Source organism: Oreochromis niloticus, unplaced genomic scaffold (assembly GCF_001858045.2).
Source record: "Oreochromis niloticus isolate F11D_XX unplaced genomic scaffold, O_niloticus_UMD_NMBU tig00001690_pilon, whole genome shotgun sequence".
Classification (NCBI taxonomy): Eukaryota; Metazoa; Chordata; class Actinopteri; order Cichliformes; family Cichlidae; genus Oreochromis; species Oreochromis niloticus.
Window position 1 is genome coordinate 148,640 of NW_020327453.1, and position 13,818 is coordinate 162,457.

At 40.7% G+C, this 13,818-nt stretch overlaps 1 long non-coding RNA gene across 1 annotated transcript; it reads left to right on the forward strand.

Moving 5' to 3' along the window:
* The first annotated feature begins 4,030 nt into the window (after positions 1-4,030).
* On the forward strand, positions 4,031-4,850 carry LOC109203169 (uncharacterized). Its single transcript, XR_002063095.2, has 4 exons — positions 4,031-4,441; positions 4,551-4,596; positions 4,686-4,748; positions 4,832-4,850. It is a non-coding gene; the product is annotated as an uncharacterized LOC109203169 (long non-coding RNA).
* Positions 4,851-13,818: the final 8,968 nt, after the last annotated feature.

Consider the following 13,818-nt stretch of genomic DNA (forward strand, 5'->3'; position numbering starts at 1 on the left):
AAAATGAGTGAATCATGATACTGCTGTAGGCCACATCATACTTCTTGTGTAATCAGTATGTAGTTTTAGTTTGCGTCACACTTCTTAGTTAAAAGAATTTGAAAATCATTAGATTTATTAGATAGGTTTGTATTATCCTATACTGCTGATTTACTGTGAGTGAGTTACACTGTTTCATGACATTTCATACTGCCGAGTTATGAAGAGAATATTGTATTCAGAGAGTAGGGGCCTCTCTCTTTTTTTTTTCTTTTTTTTTTTCAAAACAAGAAACTAAGTTTTAATTTCTCAGCCTTGTCACATAAAACAAAACAGATAACCCAACTCTCAGCTGGCTCTGGACTTATCATCATCAAGGACACAAAAAGAAAAAGAAAAAGCTGCTGCCAGAAACAGAGCAGAAGTGTGAGGAAAAAACTGAGCTCACAGACAGCTGCATGTGTGACCTTTAATATGCAGCTTCTGCTCTAAAAAACAAATAAAAATAAAAAATGTGTAACTTGCTCATCAGCTTGGTAGTGTAAACATATTTAATTCATTTTATTCAGCTTCTCAATCTTGTAGCTTTAGCTGTTGTATACAGGGTTTGGCTTATTAGTTGTTAGTATAGGTTTGCTCTTCATCTTAACAAAGTCTCATCTAAGATGACAGGTTTACAAGCAGGTCAGGTGTCTCTATGCACCTGATTAGTGTAGTTATTTCCTTATTTTCTTCATCTCCTATATCATTGTACTGACTTTGAGCAAACCTTAAGCTTGAATCAGACTACTTTTAACAATCTTCCACCTCGCATCATAACTGACTGAGGTGCCCCTTCCTATTAATAGTATGTCATTATTAATGTTATCATTGTATTGTTTTTCCTTTTTTATAACAGCAATGGTATACCACAATACACTACTTTACTACTAATATACAATAGTTTATTATTTTATATTTCATTATGTATCCATCAAAGGCCGATTTGACCTGCAGTTTCACACCTTCCCAAGCTGGAGACATTTTCCTTGGCTGAACAATGACACAGCTTTAATATGCCTTATGCATCTCTCTTTTTTATTTAATATGTTTTGTGTGAATTATCTGCTTTCATTTATTCTATTCGTTCAGCTTGGTTGTCTTCCCAATTTTGTTTCATTGCTTTAATTTAAGTTAACCTTAATTTAACCTTTTGTTTATTCCACTTCATTCCTCTTTCCATGCTTTAAAATATTACAACTCTTGTGTATGCTTTGATTTCTTTTTAGCTTCCTTTTCAGTATTTATTTCTGCTTGGAGGGTTTCTTATCATTTAGTTAATGCATTTTCCCTCCCACGTGGGACATTTAGGTTTTCTTTGGATTTCTCCATCTATATGCACTAATTTGTCCGGCGCCTGGACATTTCTTTTCTAGCCACTGCTCGTCAGCAGTGAGTTTTGTTGCTTTATTTCCCATTTTCTTATTTGTTTTATATGTTTATTTCTACTTATTTTATTTATTTCTTTATGTATTTAGCGCTTAGTAATACACACACACACCTGCGGCGCTTTCACTGGCACGAGAACAGAGAGAGGTGGCTGACACACCCTTCTACTTTTGAGCTATTCTCAAAAGCGGTGTCGGCTTTATGTGATAAAACACGACCTTCCTCTCAGTTCACCAGTACTTCAGCGACCAACAGTAAACAAATCAGTGGAATAGTTCAGCCTCCTTATTGTGCTGTAAAAATCAACTTATTCCACCACAAAAATAGACAATAAAAGACAGACAGTTTCAACGCGCGTTCACGCTACCAGCTTCCTTAAAGCGAGCGTAGTGCTTCCAGCCTCTCTTGGGTGAGCTTATAGGCCTATTTTTACCCTTTCGGGGAGCTACCAATCATTCTTAGACGAGCTCAATATTTATTTTACTGCTTCCAACCCTCTGCGGGCGAGCCTTCTGCTTCCAGCCCTTCTTGGGCGAGCTATTTCTTTTAAGTTTCGTTTTCGTTTTTGCGCAAACCTTTATTATCTCAAAGTAGTCTGTCTTACCTTGGCGCTGGTTTCTTCAGATGCACCTGATCAGCCCCCGACGGTGCGGACCGCTTGTAAAACGTTAGTAGTAATATACCTATAGCTTTTTTTGCCCCCCCCCCCCCCCCCCCCCCACACACCCCCACACCCCCACCCCCTACCCCACACCCCCTCCCCTATCCCCCTCCGCGTCCATGTGCGCGCGAACGGACCTTGCGCGTGAACGGACTTTGCGCGTGAACGGACTTGCGAGTTCAGAGATCATATGTTTACATGTGTTTAATAGCGTTTTATTTAATGAAACCATTATGTGTTTTAATTAAACTCTTTTTTAAAGGATTGTATAGGTCTCAGAGTTCTGTTATTTAGACATAGATGATTTAATTTAACTAGTTTAGGGGTATTTTTCTTTAGGGCTCTGAAACACACAGAGGCTAATAGTTTTTAAACAGAAAGTTTTTTCCACCTTCTAAAAACACATATGCGCACACAGCATTTAATGTAACTGTTTTAGGAGCATTTTGCTTTTTTCTTTAGGGCTCTGAAACACACAGAGGCTAATAGTTTTTAAACAGAAAGTTTTTTCCACCTTCTAAAAACACATATTCACACACAGCATTTAATTTAACTAGTTTAGGGGTATTTTTCTTTTTCTTTAGGGCTCTGAAACACACAGGGGTGTAATAGTTTCAAACAGAATACCACAAACAGCAGGCATTCCTTTAGAAATAAACAGGGATTCTTAATTCTGCAACATTTAGACAGAGGGGGGGTTACAGTTAGACCCCCTACATTCAGCAGAAGAGGCCATCCTTATCAAGAGCATCTCAATTGTACTGCCATAGTTTTCAATACAAACAGTCTCCTTTATCTTATGGCAGAGGTCCGGATGTGCTAGGTCCATCGGAGCCACTATAGCTTTTATCATGCCATTACACTTTGTACTGACCATCCTCCAAACAGGCATCATCTTTTGTTTACACATTATCTCTGCATCTCAGAGGGCACCTGAAACAAGCCCCACACCTATATAAAAACACCCTAATCAAACACCCTGTATTTTTCCTCACTACTTTACATTGGGCCTTGAGAGCATTTCACTTTTAATTTAACTGTTTTAGGAGCATTTTGCTTTTTCTTTAGGGCTCTGAAACACACAGAGGGTAATAGTTTTTAACAGTGTCACAAATAACATGTATTCCTTTAGAAATAAACTATGATACTTCTAAAAACAAACAAACACATATTCACACACAGAGGCTAATAGTTTCAAACAGAATACCACAAACAGCAGGCATTCCTTTAGAAATAAACAGGGATTCTTAATTCTGCAACATTTAGACAGAGGGGGGTTACAGTTAGACCCCCTACATTCAGCAGAAGAGGCCATCCTTATCAAGAGCATCTCAATTGTACTGCCATAGTTTTCAATACAAACAGTCTCCTTTATCTTATGGCAGAGGTCCGGATGTGCTAGGTCCATCGGAGCCACTATAGCTTTTATCATGCCATTACACTTTGTACTGACCATCCTCCAAACAGGCATCATCTTTTGTTTACACCTTATCTCTGCATCTCAGAGGGCACCTGAAACAAGCCCCACACCTATATAAAAACACCCTAATCAAACACCCTGTATTTTTCCTCACTACTTTACATTGGGCCTTGAGAGCATTTCACTTTTAATTTAACTGTTTTAGGAGCATTTTGCTTTTTCTTTAGGGCTCTGAAACACACAGAGGGTAATAGTTTTTTAACAGTGTCACAAATAACATGTATTCCTTTAGAAATAAACTATGATACTTCTAAAAACAAACAAACACATATTCACACACAGAGGCTAATAGTTTCAAACAGAATACCACAAACAGCAGGCATTCCTTTAGAAATGGGATTCTTAATTCTGCAACAGTTAGACCCCCTACAGTCAGCAGAAGAGGTCATCCTTATCAAGAGCATCTCAATTGTACTGCTATAGTTTTCAATACAAACAGTCTCCTTTATCTTATGGCAGAGGTCCGTCGGTGCCAGGTCCATCGGTGCCACCATTACACTTTCACCTTTTATCATGCCATTACACTTTGTACTGACCATCCTCCAAACATGGCATCACTGTTTTGTTTACACCTTTTATCTCTACATCTCAGAGGTCACCTGAAACAAGCCCCACCTATATAAAAGGCCATAATCAGTCACACTGTATTTTCCCTCACTACATTACATCGGCCATTGAGAGCATAACACTTCGTTCATCAGCACGGACAACAACCCTAAGAGCGTTCTTTTTAACATGGACAGCGTATATGGTAGGTAAACAAGACTATTAACGGATTCTTAAATTTATACAACTGTATATCAAAAAATATTCAAACTGTTTTCTCTTCTAAACAAAAGCCTGATTTTTAGGAACTTGGTACACATGGACACCCCAAGCGGGACTTACACAAGGTTTGTATTTCTTCTCACACAAAACAGATTGTGCCTCACTGTTTAGAAGCAATCTTACCTGTTTCACACATAGTAACATTTAAATGTGTATTTCTCATTCTTTCTACAGGATCACAAAGCTATATAGGGCAAACAACACCTCTAAAAAACACAAGGTAAATATAGTGTTACACATGTTTTAAATATGTGTGCGTGTGTGTTCTGTTTAAACTTTGTATTAACAGTGCTTATCCCCCGAGTACAGGATCAATAAGTTGTCCAGAAAAACCTACAGAAGCGGAGGAAATAAGACCAAGCCTTACGTTAGGTATGTATACATGTCTCTATACATGACACTCAATTTAAAGGAAAAAAAGGTTTTAAATATTTACAAACGTTCTAATACACCAGGCCCGAGACAGAGTACACACCGTGTCAAGAAGCGGGGCCATCCGGAATAACACAGAACAAAGTGTGAGTATAGGCATAAATAAATCAAAAGAGCCAAACACATCCTGTTTTGAAATGATACACCATATATATTTCTAACACCCGTCTATCTCCACAGCGATCACACAACCCCTTACCACTACGGACCCCTTGAAGATCCCTTGACGTTTTTGGAATATTTACGTGATATTGAACTCCCAGAACAACAAGAAAAACCACATCCTTTGGGCAACATCGGAGAATCGGAAGAATTCTTCATCACCGGACCGCACACACCAGCGAGTGAGTGTCTGCCTAGTGATTTCAACGATGTTTTCGAGTACAGTCTATCAGATTTCAACATAAATGACATACCCACCACACCAAAATGTCTCAGAAACAACAGCGATTCAGACATAGGTTTTGAAGAAGGTGGCATAACAGACTCACAAATATCGCAGGCATATGATGCATACTTAAATGCAGCAAAACCCTCTACATTTGAACAGCGCCATAGTGCCTCAAAAAATGATATATTATCTTTGATCGAAGCTAAACTTAGTCAACATCAACGAGAAATAGAGGCTAAACTTAACCAGCAACAACAAGCAATACAGCTGAACTTGCAAGAAATACTAGCTAAAGTTAACCAAGATCGAGAAGCAGCACAGGCCAACTTGCAAGAAATAGCACGGGTTCTAACAAGTAGCCACCAGGCAATAAACGAGACCTCAGGTTTATTACGTCTCATTAATACCACCATTCTAAATAGGTGACTTTTAAAATCCACATCATGGACCCACCCTGTAAATTATTCAAGCACAATGACGGTACCTCCGCTAGGGCTAAATGGTTCGACTTTGAGGTTTTTAATCAGGCTGCTGCGCAATTAGTAACTGATTGTCAAGTTTTGCATGCAACACTTAGTAGTCTCACTGCAACACGCAGCGGTGTGTCTAATGAGCGCCCTTGTCCAACTCATTCTGAACCTATTGCTGATGATGCATCCGAAACACAGACGGATTTTCCTGTAACCCCGAATGTTACTGTTGTTACTCAGGATACCGATGAATGTGTTATTACTGAGCCTTCTTTCACCCATGAACGGGTGTGTGTACCCAGAGCACATGCTTATCAGGGGGCTGATACTACTGTATCTGTTGCTGCTGCTGTTGCTGACGCATCACCACACAGCCCCTCAAACAATGGAAATTCCTCAAGTGTTAACCATACACAAACACATGCTGCTGTAGTTGAGCCCATTGTTCAGTCTGGGTCTGGCAGTCACAGTCAGCTTAGCATCAGAGAGATACCTAATTTCAATGCACGAGAGTTGCGTGAGCGCCTTGATTTTAGGGACATAAGTCTTGATGATCCAGAACAAGTGCCAGAAAGAGTTAGAAGTTGCCTAGCTAATGTGATAGATAGAGCAGTGGCTGGATCTCAGCAGGGTTGTGTTCTAAATGTGGTCCTCCGTGGACCCTCGCTGGCTTCTGATGTTCAAGCTGTTTTAAATCCTGATGATCAGTATGACCCCGACCTGTTTCTCGACCAAATAGCACAAGTTATGCAAAGTAACGACGAATCTATCGGTGATGATGAATTAGAGTTTATTGTCACAGTTCCACAAAACAGTAGCGGTGGCGGGGCTCGCTTAAAACTGGCAAACATTCCTTATGATGAGATTCTCTCAAAGAAGGGTAAACATCTGTATACACCAAACAATACGCACAACAATTTGTGCTTCTCCCTTTGCATAGCACATTCATTAAACCCAACAGCCCCAGAGCATGAAAAATATGCTGCTGCTAAACAGTTACATGCTCAAGTAGGTCTACGCGACACACAGACAGTATCATTCTCTGATGTCTGCAAATTTGAGAAACATCTAAACATTAAGATAGTGATCTATTATCACGCAGCAGGGCGTAAACGTCTGCATACTTTTTTCACACATGATGAGCCAAATCCAAACACTGTAATGCTGTACCTACACAATGAACACTATCACCTGATTGAAAAACCCACAGCTTTTCTAGGGGCAGGCTATGTGTGTAATTTTTGTTACAATACATATGAATCACCGCTCTATCACAGCTGTAAACATAGATGCAATGTATGTTTCACACTCTGTCACCACCACAGAGGGCCCACCGTGAAATGCAGTGACTGTAACCGCATCTGCAAATCACAACACTGTTACCAACAACACAAATTACCAGAAATAAAACACAACATGGTCCCGTGTGACAATATGAAGCATTGCATGAGCTGTGGTGTCACATATAAAAAATCAAAGAAATCACCACACAGATGTGTCCAGCCTAAATGCGAGCACTGCTGCGAGCCTAAATTAGCCGGCGACTCTGAGCATCAGTGTTTTATACAGCCTGTTGAACAACAGAACCCTTGCGATAAATATATTTTATATGATTTTGAGACACGGTATCACAACGGTAAACATGAGGCCAACTTTGTGTGTGCGTCTGATCTGAAGGGCAACAAGTTCTCATTTAATACATTAAAATGTGTGGCTGCGTTTGTGCAGCATTACAGACGCCCGAGGTTTCGTGGGTACACATTCATAGCCCATAACGCGTCCGGCTTCGATAATTACATAATTTTGGAGTACTTCGTCAAGCAATGTATAACACCTACCGTCACAATGAGAGGGAGCCGTGTGATTTTGATGCATGACATGGCCTATGACCAGCGGTGGATTGATTCGTTCAGCTTTTTGCCCATGGGTCTTGCCAAAATACCCTCTGCTTTAGGTTTTCAAGACCTGCAGAAGGGCCATTTCCCACACAGGTTCAACACTAGGGATAATGAGTATTACGTCGGTCCATACCCGGATCCCTCCTTCTATGGTTATGAGCGCATGTCTGAAAGTGGTAAGGCGAGCTTCATGGAATGGTACCAGACCGCCTCACAGAACACCTTTGATTTTCAGGTTGAACTCAGACGCTACTGTGTTAACGATGTTGATGTCCTGCGTAAAGCATGCACCATATATCGTGACACTCTGTTGGGTTGTACACAAGTTGATCCATTCATGCACACCACCCTGGCTGCATTCAGTATGGGTGTGTATAAAACACTGTTTCTGCCTAGAGACACGCTCGCTCTCACGTATGATGGTGCATACGTTGAGCAGAATAAGACATTTTCAAACGTCTCTATTGAATGGCTTCAATATGTGTCCCACACCACCAACACAGTGATAAAACACGCTCTCAGAGGAGGCGAACAGAGGGTTGGGCCGTATTTTCTGGATGGTTTTGACCCCGCAGCTCACACGGCTTACGAATTTGCAGGATGTTTTCACCACGGATGTGTTAAATGCTACCCCGAGAGTGAAGTAAATCCTGTCAGCAAAGCGTCCTACGGACTGCTGCACCGTATGTTTTGTGACAAAGTGGATGCACTGAAATCACAATACAGTCTGAGCGTTGTTGTGATGTGGGAGTGTGAATGGGCTGCCTTGAAGCAGACAGACCCTGCAGTTGTGGCTTTCATGCATACATACAGAAAGCCAGAACGCCTGAACCCCCGAGACGCCCTTTTTGGCGGTTGCACAAATACTATAAAACTGTACCACAAGGTAGCGTGTGATGAAAAAATATTTTACTACGACTTCACCAGCCTCTATCCCACGGTGCAATCTAAAAAAGATTATCCTGTAGGACACCCTCAAATCATTTACAGCAACTTTGACAAGCTAGAAAATTATTTCGGCTTTGTTAAATGCACAGTACTGCCACCAAGAGGGCTTTTTCACCCCGTCCTTCCCTACAGGTGCCATGGCAAACTGATGTTTCCACTCTGCAGCATGTGCGCTGAAGACCAGAACCAGCACGCTGCATGCGGGCACAGTGACAGTGAACGGGTGTTGAAAGGCACATGGGTCTCATTTGAGCTTGAAAAAGCTGTTGAGAAAGGATACAAGCTTGTTTCTATTGATGAGGTGTGGCATTTCCCCAACAAGACCGACACATTGTTTAAAGACTATGTGAAAGCCTTCCTAAAACTTAAACAGGAGGCCTCGGGGTATCCAGAACATGTGAAAACCCCTGAAGAACAGCAAAAGTACATAGCCGAGTATTATGAAAAGGAGGGAATAATGCTGGATCCGTCCAAAATATGTGTAAATAAAGCTGTTCGAAACTGCAACAAGCTGTTGCTAAACTCATTATGGGGTCGTTTCAGTATGAGGTCAAACATGGCGTCGTCTGAGCTCATCACAGATCCGTCCAGGTTTAGTCAGCTAATGTTCAGCGATCAGTACGACGTGCGGCAGTTTTGTTTCATCTCTGACGACGTCGCCATGGTGCAGTGGCGCCACGCCGATGGTAGAGCATCCCGCGTCAAGGACGTTAATGTCTTTGTGGGTGCCATGACCACTGCACACGCCAGACTCATGTTGTATGACTTGTTAGACAGCTTGCAACAGCGCGTGCTGTATTGTGATACAGACAGCGTCATTTTCACAGCACACCCTGGCGACTGGATGCCTCCTCTAGGCCCTTTTCTGGGTGATCTCACCAGTGAATTAGCTTCTGGAGAGGGCGGTGTGGAGGATCACATAGTAGAATTTGTTTCCGGTGGGCCAAAATGCTACGCGTATCACACATCGCTGGGCAAAACCCAGGTCAAATGTAAAGGTGTAACACTGAATGCACAAAACTCCAAAGTTGTCACCCACGAATCCTTGAAAGGTTTAGTCCACAAGTTTGTATCCAATCAGGTTTCAGATGCACACCTAGTGGCTGTGTCTGATAATATCAAACGCGATAAAAGAAGCTTCATTTGAAGAATGTATCCGTTGTGAAGAAGCTTAAAGTTGTCTACAACAAGCGCCGCGTGCTCCCAGACTACACAACCCTGCCTTATGGATTTTAAATTAGATCAGGGGTTTGACGCTAGGTTGCAGCACCCGTTCAGCATGGTGGTCAGCGGTCCCAGTAACTGCGGCAAGACTTTTTTTGTCAAAAATGTCATTGAAAATGCATCTGGGATTATTTCGCACAACATTGATAACATTGTGTATATATACTCATGTTGGCAGCCTTTATATGACCAGCTTCTTAAGATAAGAGACATAACTTTGTTAATGGTATACCCGAATCTCTGGCTGATGACACCCTCCTGCCTATAGACAAGAACAATTTGTTAATTATAGACGATGTAATGAACGATGCCGCTAACAATTTAGAAGTACAAAACGTGTTCACAAAGTATGTGCATCATAGGAATTTGAGTTGTATATATCTGGTTCAGAATTTGTTTATTCAAGGAAAATCCAGTAGAACTATTTCCTTGAACACTAACTACCTAATATTGTTTAAAATCCTAGAGATAAATATCAAATCATGCTTTTAGGTAGACAAATGTTTCCCGGTAATACTAAATATTTTTTAGAAGCGTTTAATGATGCTACATCCGCAACATACGGGTATCTTTTAATAGACTATAAAGCCAAGACCCGGACTATTTAAGACTCAGAACAAATTTACTGTCAGACCGTCCGGTTGTTTATATCCCAAAACAAAAAACTGTGAAGAGGTGAAAGGATGTCGTCACGCATGCGGAGGAATCTGTCTCTGTTGGAGTTGATATACAAGTCTCCACCGGCTCTACGCAGAGTTATTATTAGCAATGCAAACTTGGATTTCATCAATGCTTTGTGTGAGATAGCCTTTAACGTATTGCAAGGTAACATTCCACTGACCAATCAACAGTACAAACAGCTAAAAAAGAAAAAATCTCTAATCAGACTGATTGCCGACAAAAAATAAAAACTTTGAAAAAGAGAAAGACAATCAACCAATCTGGAGGGTTTTTACTGCCGTTATTAGGGCTGCAATCCCTTTCATCACCAGTCTGATAGCAAACAGGTGAAAATGGAACATGTGCAAAAGATGTTTTTGGTGCCCCAGCATCAGTTGGACTCATTGAAGCAACCACCACAGCACACAGGCAACATCAGACAACAGGCTCAGAATGACTTGGACAAGGAAATGCTTCAGGTGTTGCAAGAATCAGACATAGATGTGTATGAGAAAGCTAAAAAATACAGCGATATTCTCCAAAGATACCTAGCACTTGTGAGACAAGGGGCCCGTGAAAAGAGCGTATTGTCTTTATCCCTACCGGAGCAACTTAACACAGAGGTGCAACCCTCCTGCGGACACCCCTCTTGCTTATGGCGCTGAAGGTGTGAGGATTTTATCTCAGAGAATGTTTTGACACACATATCTAAAAGGAGTAGGAGGAATGCAGAACTCATTCTATCAGCTCTGAACCGTTCGCCAAACACTATTTCTTACAATGACAAAGGCGAAATTGTTGTCGATAAACACACTATACCGGGCTCACACATTTATGATCTGATTAAAGCCGTCACATCCACACACACACCTTCTGAAGGTTTCAGACCTATAGGCTGGACAGAGTTTTTAAAGGCTGTTTCAGATTTAAACATACCGTTATCAGCCATATCCAATGCCGGCGTACGTAAGACCCTTGCGTTGTATAAAACAGATCACACCCTGCCTGAAGACACTGTTTTTTAAAACATACGCCTAGAAAGAACACCCGGGCATCTCACTGCGTGATAGTACATTAAAGAAAAAATAAAGAATAAAAAAAATAAATTAAAGGGGGGTCCTGTCGAGTGGTTGGATTTTTGAATTCCGACTATTTCTTATCACAGCTGTAATGTTGTTGTTGTTTTCTGCCTAAAATATTGACTGTTTGTTGTTTTTCTACCGTAATTTTTCACTAACTGTTAGATTGTTTCTTTTATTACAGTTTTCTATTATTGTTTTTATTATTGTATAATGTTTGATTTCTTTATTACTTTATTACTACATTATTACTACGTTGTTTTCTTTTATTACAGTTTTTCTATTATTGTTTTTTATTACTCTTGAAGTCTGTATGATGTGTCTGTATAATATATGCAACATTTTTGATAATAAATACAATTGACTCGATTAAATCATGCTCTCATATCGTCTTTTATTATAACCACTAGTACACATCAGTATCCTTGTGCACACATACATAATCGCTACAGCCTGCCACAGGCTCTATGTTGTTGACAAAGCGACACACCATAGCATCGTTACAAGTTAATTAGTAGAATACATGTTAAGCAAACGTGAATAAGATACACCATTTTGTATATGAAATAAAAAAAATACACAATGCTGACCGCATGTGATGGAGAAGTCGTTCTGCACTTGTTTTCCTGAATATAAAATAGTGGAACAGTTTTTTAGAACAAACACCTTTATCTCTGGTGGAAAACGGTCTAGTGAGTTTCCAAACTATCAAAAAATAACAGCGTTGTCTCTCGAAATATAAACAGCAAGCCAGTGTTCCCCGGGCATTGTAGATGGGTGAGTGTTTACAATAGCCATAGCAGGCAGTCTTTGAAGCTGTGCATTGGGTAGCTGATCGCTGGCTAACACCCCTAGAAAATGTGTGTTTTTATTGATAATCCTGCCGATCACAGATGTTAGCTCTATAGTGTTCATGACCGTGTTTGCTGTCTCAATAGTAATCCAAGAGCACCTGTCTCATATAGATATTCAATGACTGAATCAAATACTGAATAACACAAGATGTTCATGTGCGGGTAGCGGGTTTCTGAAACGGGCTTCAAGCCTCACGTTCCCAGTTTTAATTAACGATACATTGCCTGAATGTCCTCGTCAGCTTCCAGATTGAAACAGAATAATGTATACCCGTTACCAAAGTCGTTACGCGATATGGCAAGTGCCCTGTCCTTTAAATGTCTTCCAGTGGTTTGTATCAGCTGATAGAATTCTCTGGTATACTGTTTCTCTGAAAATTTGGCTGGAACGGTTAGCAGGATAAGCCTGACCATCAGCGTATAAAGAAATGAATTCTATATCACAGTTTCAAAATTAAATGGGTTACGGGTGGACTCCTGTAAAAGTTCATTATCAATGAATGCAATGATGACAAATTTAGGTATCCTGCCCATAAATAAATTGTCATTAGTTGATATTCGAGACCCTGCTGGTATGGAGAAAGTCTTAAAGATACTCTGTCTATAGCATATTTTGCGTTTGCATGTGCAATGCCTTGCTGTGTGCAAGTCTGACGCTCGGTGATATACTAACTTCTTGACAAAGAGACTGGCTGAGACAATTTTAACTCTGTACGCATTGGCATCCGCTGTCATGAGAGCAAATTCGTCTTTAGAGCGCACAAATTTCAGTGACAGGTCGATTCCATTAAGTAACAGTTTTTCTTGAAAAACAGATCTGCGTGTACGGGAGCTATCAATTCAAACAATGCTGCTATTCGCTGTATATTCGCCTCTGGTCACAAGGCCTTGGTTGTCCCTTCTATGGATGTGTCATTCATGTGTGATGCTGTATCCTTACAGAATAACCCTGTGCTGAACTGTGTGTCTAAAGTGTCCTTATTATAATTGATAAGACATTCTATCACACCTCTGTATGGATATGTGTTGGATGATTGACTAATGAGCGTGTGTCCCAAATTAACATCGACTTGACTAAATAAGCTGCATCCGGGATAATTAATAAATCCCACGTTAGCATCTCTAGCCAGGTTTGACCATCAGCGTTTGTGATTCTCACACGTGTGTAGATATATGTGTCATTTAGATCCAGGTAGTCTTCGCCGGACGATGAGATGTAAAACTCGATCGGGCCTCCATCGGTGATTGCCGAAACAGGAGGTATTTCAAAAACGTACTTTTCTCAATGCTGGTCTGTGTGTAGGGAACAGTAAACAGGTCCAGCTCTGTTTTTACACATTCTCCAGATTGACTGTGTAACAGCGCCATTTAGAATATGTCAAATGCTGTAGTTTTGAACGCTTGGTTCTGGGTCTTTTCACTCCGCGTGACGGTGTCCGTGTTGGATCTCTGCTGTTTTGTGGTTTTACGCTTTCTAGATGGTATG